At 36.2% G+C, this 7975-nt stretch overlaps 2 protein-coding genes and 1 long non-coding RNA gene across 4 annotated transcripts in view; 2 read left to right on the top strand and 1 right to left on the bottom strand.

The window, feature by feature from the left end:
- The window catches only part of LOC118743494, a 107951-nt gene that overhangs the window by 10113 nt on the left and 89863 nt on the right, over positions 1-7975 (top strand). The gene's annotated exons all lie outside the window — the stretch shown is intronic.
- LOC118743992 (mucin-19) overlaps positions 1-7975 on the top strand; it is an 86488-nt gene that overhangs the window by 71084 nt on the left and 7429 nt on the right. The gene's annotated exons all lie outside the window — the stretch shown is intronic.
- Positions 3999-6472, bottom strand: LOC118743497. 2 transcript variants are annotated; one of them, XR_004993473.1, is made up of 3 exons: positions 5325-6472; positions 4289-5258; positions 3999-4228 (listed from the first exon to the last, which is right to left on the bottom strand). It is a non-coding gene; the product is annotated as an uncharacterized LOC118743497 (long non-coding RNA). The 2 variants fall into 2 exon arrangements; XR_004993472.1 differs by having other exon boundaries at positions 3999-5258.

Below are 7975 nucleotides of genomic sequence, written 5' to 3'. Positions count from 1 at the left end.
TTTTTAAAAAAAAAGGTATCAAGCTCTTAAAAAATCACCCTTTATATTGTTAAGAGCACTGCGAGCGCTAGCGTTATCTTCACCATGAACTCGTCAAACTTCGTTCGGCTAACTCATGATTTTGCACGTCAAGTATATGTAAAATAGTTTATTTGTGTTAATGGCATCATTTTAATTTTTATCGCTTCGACTTTTAAAGTAAGGCGAAAAATCTTTCATCACATTTTTAAAACACAAAACTTAAAACATTAAAACGGCTAAGCTTTTTACGCCAAACTTTTAATTCAGAAACTGCCAATAGAGAAAGGATTTATAACTCGTTCTTTTCTCTGTCGATGACAAATAAGGCAACATGAGTTTTGCCCACCTGCATCCCCCCTTCGATGCCTCTCAGTCATTTCTGAGCGAAGTATTCACCCAGTTTCTGATGGTGGCTTCGATTGCCGAAGGTGGGAGTGCTAAAACTGGTTGCGGACCGAGGAATGCCTAGTCTGAGCCAACTCTGGTCAAAGGATCAAATGTCTCATAACCAGGTGCTGCAGAGTGAGCTGGCACCCAGAGTAAAACAACCTCGTTATGTTCACCATCATATTTTAGTCGAGACTTGCATTGCCGAACTAGTTTGGCAGTACTTAAATAGAGGGCTGGTCACGTAAACTCCTTCCCCTCCACCTATGTTCTACCACGTAGTCCGTGGCTTTGAGTATTGCAATTCCCTCAGCCTGGAAGACCGAAACATATTCCCCTACAGAAAAGTGAAGCTTATCTCCATTAATCTCGAAAAACACCCGAGCTCATGACACAGAGTCAGTTTTTTGGTCACCAGTGAAGATTCGACAACGTGAGTCCGGTCTCAGCGATGGAATCAAACCAGCATTCAGTCTCAGGGAACTCAACATTATAGAATCTCTTGAACAAAGGTAATGGTGGTGTACTATCCCGTAGCATTAAAAAGACACCAAGTGCTTAAATATCTGCCGCCAGCAATTTTAAATAAAGAGGCTATAAAGCAACCATTTTGTTTCTTTACATCGAAACCAGATAAATTTTCGTGGACCCCCATTTACAACTCATGGACCCCTATATTTTTTTCACGTCACCGTGGACCCCTGGGGGCCTACCTGGACCACATTGGGAATCGCTGGTTTAAATGAACCAAGGCGAATTCCATGGTACAATTAGAAAAACTTTAGAAGAAATAAGTGAACAATCAAAATCTTTAAATTATTTACTAACCAAATGTTGTTTCCGCTTTTGCAAATTAAACAAGTTCTCTGCAAGAATTGCACAGACATATATGGTATATGGGGTATTGAAATATTTATCGCTTTTCCCTTGCAGTCAACCTTTTAGTGTGGGAAACAATGATGTTTTTCAAATAAGCCAGATAGGAATAAGTGCTCTCTGGGAAGACAATACCTGTACGAATTCTACCAAGGGCGAATTCATACAAAGTGGCGTTGTAACTAGAAAAGCCGAGTTGATTTTCCTTGGTACACAAATGTCAACATTTGGTTTTTCGCTTGAGTGAGCGATAAAGTGGGAGTAGGTATTTGTATTTTCTTTCCACTTTTTTGCGAGAAGAACCGAAGAAATTTGACATTCGTGTACCCAAAGCAAAAACAAAAAACCCAAGCCATTTAAATAAGGCAGAAGTGACAACTAGCTCAAACTCTCTTCTACCTAGTTGTAATGTCAAAAAAAAATGTAAATAAACAAATTAACCCTTTGTGGTGCGAGTGCTATCTTTTCGACACATTAGCATCATTTGAAACGCATCAGCATAAATACATACATATACGTATGTATGTATGTATACTAATTTTAAGAATTACTTCAATATTACCTTCACCTGTTTTTATTCGCCCAATGTTTTTGCGCGTTTAGTTACCTACTTATTTAAATATTTAGTTCTTAAACACATCCGGCACTTACAAAAAAAATGATTAAATGTTTTCTTAACTGCCCTTTAGTGAAAATTTGTTCAAGGAAGACTTGTAATGACTTAGCCTCGTTTAACTGGGAGATAAAATCCGCTATAGTATCTTCCATTGTCTTAATTTTTTTGTATTACAGTTTTGTATTTTTGTATTTCAGTTTTGAAACTACATTGTACGGAATCATTGCTGAAGAAAAAATTTAAATCGTGTTGGTAAACACATTCATGGAATACACATACTAGGAATGTTAGTTAGTTTAAGGTCTCGAAAATCCCGGGATTGTTGACAAATAATCCCGCGATTTTCGGGATTTGTAATTTGCACTGATGGCAATAATATAAACTCCTTTTGTTGACCAGTATTGCCCCATATTTCTTTTTTTATTTAATAATTAATATATAGTAAATAGTAAATTTTAAACATAAATATCAATATATTCGCGAAACCATGGGCCAAATATAGTAAAATTGCGTTTTTAGTTTTCACTCTGACGTTAGTAATTCAAAAATTATTTAAAAAATTGAGAGAAATGTGCCTAGAGAAGACGTATGGTTATCAAATTGAAGAGGAAATCCTGTAGAATTTAAACAGTTTCAAGTTTTTGGTGCAGGACTGGTAAGTAATTAAAATGTCCTTTTAAAATTTTGTCCTTGAAATTTCGCAATATTTGTTTTTGAAAAAATATATGTATGTCAAAGACTTATACAAACCAATTTACTTATTATTTATTTTATGGTAGGACAGATGGAAGCAATTTTTTCGATTTAAGTTGTTGAAAAGTAATGGATATCTCCATCCCGGGTCTAATCCCAGGATCCCGGGATTCTGATAACGGCGTTACGAAAATCCCGGGATCGGAAAAAGCTGAAAAATTAACATCCCTAACACATACGTACGTATGTATGTATGCACATATGTATATCAGTGTAAATCTAGGTCCTGACGTGCTTATGTGAGCATAATTTTTTAATAAATAATTTCCGTTAATTTAAATTCAGTTGAGTTTGACACTTTTCAGGATTTTGCCAGAAAAAATTCTTCTGACTAAATCTGACTACTTCGGACTGATGAGAGTCACTCTCGATGAGTGTTGCTCTCTCATTTTTGCTGTCATTTCCGAGTTAAGGAACGCTTTTTGGACTAAATCTGATTACTTCGGACTTTTTCTGACTATTTCTGGGAGATAAGGAACGCTCCTATTGTTGGCAAACGCCAGACTGCCTCTCTCAATGGTTTTACCTTGTTATGTTTTTATCATGTATATATGTATCTATAAATGGATGTGGTCGAAATACAAAAAAATTCACACAATTCAAACCTATCTCACAGCACGCAATTCAATTTTTAATGAAAAACAGAAAATGCCAACTTGAAAAGGGTTAAAAGTTATTCATCATTTGACATTATAGTCGGTGTTCCAAACAGAGAAATGTCAAAATCACTTCTACCTTAAGCGCCACGGAGACGATCAAATATCTTTATCGACGCTTTAAGTGTATTGGTGCCGTCGGCTTTTGTCGGCTACACTTGATGAAAATCAAAAAATTTTGATATTTGAATTTGATGATTGTTTATTTGACCGTCTCGTGTTGTGCTTGACAAAAAAACAAGCTCACTTGCCTTCTGGTCGTCATGGTGAGCAAGTGCGAGTAAATTGATATTAATTTATAGTATATAACATATAAAATTATGCCATAAATGATATAAAAATTAACAATAAATACACATCCGATGACAACATGCACACAAACGCACAAATGCATATTCACAATACAAAGTGCTGATTGACGCGTTTATTGGAACGTTTGCGAGCAGCAAGACACGAGAGCGAACCTCACTCGCGCATACGCAATGCTTGACATATTTATTTGATTGTCTCCGTGGTGCTCTATTTAATATGCCTTTTTGCTGCTACTTTTTGGTTGTAAGACCTTAAATGACTAGGACACACTTTTCTCAGACACAAACGGCAAACAATTACGAATGTATGTAAGTATGTGGTCGGCGAAAATTTCGAATTTTTTTACATACCTCCCAAGCCTTGACTACACTTACATTGGGCCAAAAATTGTAATTAAGCCTTGTCTCTGGCATGGACGGTACGCAAATGTCTGGACAAAATATCCTTCCGGGCGTATCTATGCGAACAAATCCTACAGGAAAAACGCTTCGCTTGGCCAGTCCCACACGCACTTTCCAAATGTCGTTGCATGGTGGATACTCGGGAGTAAAGTTTTCCGCAGTGAGGGCAGACCGAGACCGTCAAGCCTTGATTACCCGCAGACGCACTGAAATTGTTCTCTATGTACATATATGTATGTACATATGTAATTCTTATAAGTCGTTACCTCAATATTTTACCAGCTGTCGTGAAACGACTAGGAAAAACGCATGGAACAGAGCCAGCGGGACGTGAAGCAAACGGATCTATTTTTGATATGTGAAAGCAATAAAATTCATTTTTAAATACTTTACATAGCAGGGAAACCAGAAAGAGCCGATATTTCGTACGCCAAAGAAAGAATTCATTTTTATTATGGGTTGATTATGGATAGCAACGCAACAACATCAGTTGAGTTGCCGACCGACAACGCCACTGACATAAAAATATGAATTTTGGAAACCAGCAATCAAAACTTCAGTGTAAGCAAAAACTGAAGAAACCGTTGAAAAAAAATAAATAATTTTCTCAATCAAAATTTCCTCGGCATGCACGAACATGCAGTTGCCGTTACACTACCAACTAACGTTTCCAGATGACGGCTGCTAGTTGCAATTTGTAATACCATTTCAGGAAAATAGCAACGTAACTGAAGTTCGGTTGCTATCCGAAATTGACCCGTTAAATAAAGTGGAAATTACGAAATCAAAAAAGTACTAAAGTAATGGGCTTGACTTGACTAACAATCGAATGCCATAAAACGGAGCATACGACACGACTTGTTTTACAACTTTTATTTTATTTATTACAATGACAAGAGTTAACGGAATCAATTATTGGATTTTCGAACTCATTCAACACAATTCAAATCGCTCCACAAAAAAAAACTACGTATTCTCACGATGCAAACCTCAGTGGCTCCTTAGACTTAGATGCTCCCTTGGCCCCCCTTTTGTACACATTTGGCATGAACCGTGCGCATGTGACGCGATAAAGTATCACTGCGGGCATATTTGTTGCTACACATCCCACACAAATACCGCTTCACTTTGCCAGAAGCACAGCCGCTTTTTAAATGACGCTGCATGGTGGAAACGTGCGAGTAGACTTTGCCGCAGTGTGGACAAGTCGGCAGGGCATCGCTGCCCGTAAAGGGACTGCAATTGTTTTGCTATAGTTATTCAAGAGTCTTTAGTTAGTAGTTCATTCTAAAATGTTATTACCTAGATTTGGTAGCAGTGACGTCACGGAAACTATTCAAGCTGCATGCAACATCGAAAATCGGATGAAGTACATCTGCGGATCATAAGGGGGTTTTGTTAAGTTTAGGAAGTTTGTCAAAGTTATTCATTTCAAACGCCTGACTATCTATATAGCAAGGAAAACCACAAAGAGCCGATTTTTTGTTAGCCAAAGACCGAGACGGAAGCAAAAACAAACAAACAAAAAAGAAAAAAAAAACTTCGCATGCGTTCTATGTAGCTAAAACCGAGTAAAAGATGTCAAAATTGCATTCACACTATTCATTTTTGAGTGTAGCTATTAATAACATTTGAAAAGATATAAAATAAAAATTATGTTTGCAGTTAGAACTTTTTTTTTTTTGTTGCACAGCATCACTTCTAGCAAACTAGCAAACACTTCCATTAATCAACCTTAAGGAGGTTGCAGTGGCATTATGTAAGACTTCCAATTTGCTTCGGTAAAATTCCCAAAGCCTCTAAAACTAGTAGTTCGGAAATTATATTGAACCCGGTAGAATTAACTTATTATTTTAAATTTACTGGCAGTATCCGACCGAATGTTCGGCCCGTTTGCTCAGATTCGGGAAATTTATTGGTGCTGCCGACGAGTTATATGAGCGGAAAAGGAGTTACAACGTCAAAGTTAAGTGAAAATGAGAGCCCAACAGATAACTGTTATTTTTTTTTTTACTCTCACAAAAATAGCTTGAAAAAATGTTGAAAAATTAATTATTAAAAGAATGATTGTTTTCTAAAAATTGCAAAGCAGAAAAAATACCGTTGATATTAGACACAATTGAGAGATAGAAATATGAATTAAAAAAAAAAAAAAAAAAAAAAAAATCGAATTGCCGCTTTCAAATTTTGATTGCGGCTTCAAATGGCACAATGACCGTTGGCTATTAGAATTGATGCTGGTCGGACCAGTAGTGGAGTTCGGTCAACCGCTACGCTAAATTTTCGTCACCAAAATGAAAAGTGGAAAGTGGAAAAGTAACAGCTGCAATATGTAATCAGCCATTATTACGACTTCTTGGTTGTTGTTACGATTGGTGTTGTGAAAATGTAAAATTCCCAAAGGATGTTTCAATGTTTCGCAACTCTTCATAAACAAACAGTTTCAATACCGCAGTTGGAACAGTATCCAAATATTATATTGGTACGTTTTGGAAGTCAGGGCTCGAATCGTCACATACGATATCGAACTACTCGTTACGTAAAAACGCATTTTTCGCATTATGACATACGTGAACGTACTCTTTGTCCCTTTCAGCTTATACTGCCTGACGTATCACGTAATTTTCTTTCGTATCGTTTTCATTCCGTGAACGGATGTTACGATTATAAGTAGCTACATACGTCAATCTTTAAATTTTTTTCGAGCAAACGGCTTTGTCATGCATGGCTTTGTCCTGATCTGAGCCCGTCCAATGTTTTCTTAATTACTACCCAGAAGATAATTTAGGTAGGCCTTCTTAAAGGGATTACCCAAGTAGAGCAGAAAATAAGTGTTTTCCTCTGTGAGCTAGAAGGGCTTTTTCTTTTCAAACTTATGCGAATGTATTTATAAAAGTGTTTGCTGTTTGGTTGAATTTCAATGACCATTTTAAATTGCAATAAAATATATTTGATATGAAGCTTAAAAACACATTTATGTATATATATATATACGTTAAAGAGGGTTGATTTTTATGAATTAAAGAAGCAGAGCAGCTTTAGAACTCCTCTAAAAGGCCTGCTGAAAGCAGACGGCCTTCAATTTGTGCCACTCCATAAAAAAATAGAAGTGGGAAAATAAGGCAAGAAGTCCTTTCGAAGCGTTTTTGGCTCCTGTATTAAAAACTTTAGCTTTCGGTTTGTAATCTGTTTCCCAGCGTTAAATACTGAGCGGATCATTTCAGAACGTAACCCTTCTTCTTACCGTTTTTCAGGCAGGCTGTAGGTGTGTTTTTTTGGTTCAGTGTGTGCAGTTGCAACAATGTTGCCATTTTTCATCAGTACGGCAGTAATGCCGCTTTGATTACGTGCCTCGAACAGGCCCATATTCATGAAAGGAATTGGAGGTTCTGTTATACACTGGTGGCAGAAATAATAGACCTGTCCTATTTTGGCCAGTTTTGGGTGTATATTTTTTTTTTTTTTTACTTATTTAATGTATAATTTTTTTTTGTAAAAGTCTAGCTCATTATATAATAAACTGCATTTAAATACGCATTTTAAACTTTGTACAATTATAAAAATTCAACAAAATTTTGCCAAAATTTCACACTTTATTCAGAATTTTTAGAAAGAATTTAGGTATTCAATTTCATATGTAGAGTCAAAAGTTACCGTTGATTTTTTATCACATTTGCCTCCTTGGCGATGTACCCGCTAAGCGTTTTTGGCCGCATTTGCTTCCTTATAACGTATAAACACAATTTATTTTTATATGAAAACGAATCGGAACACCTTCGACAAAAAATGATCAAAATTCAAGAGTACTTTGTAGACACTTGAAACTTGCACTTTATCATACCAATACTTAATGGGCTATAAAATCGCAGTTAAAATTTTTGTAAACATTCTGAATAAAAAGTTTGAAATTTTGGTGAAAACTTGTTGAATTTTTGTACAAACCTTAAAATGCA

This window comes from Rhagoletis pomonella, unplaced genomic scaffold (genome assembly GCF_013731165.1).
Source record: "Rhagoletis pomonella isolate Grant_MI unplaced genomic scaffold, Rhpom_1.0 Rhpom_scaffold_00007, whole genome shotgun sequence".
NCBI lineage: Eukaryota > Metazoa > Arthropoda > Insecta > Diptera > Tephritidae > Rhagoletis > Rhagoletis pomonella.
The sequence above is the reverse complement of the archived record's forward strand: the minus strand, read 5'-3'. Positions and strand labels throughout refer to the sequence as shown.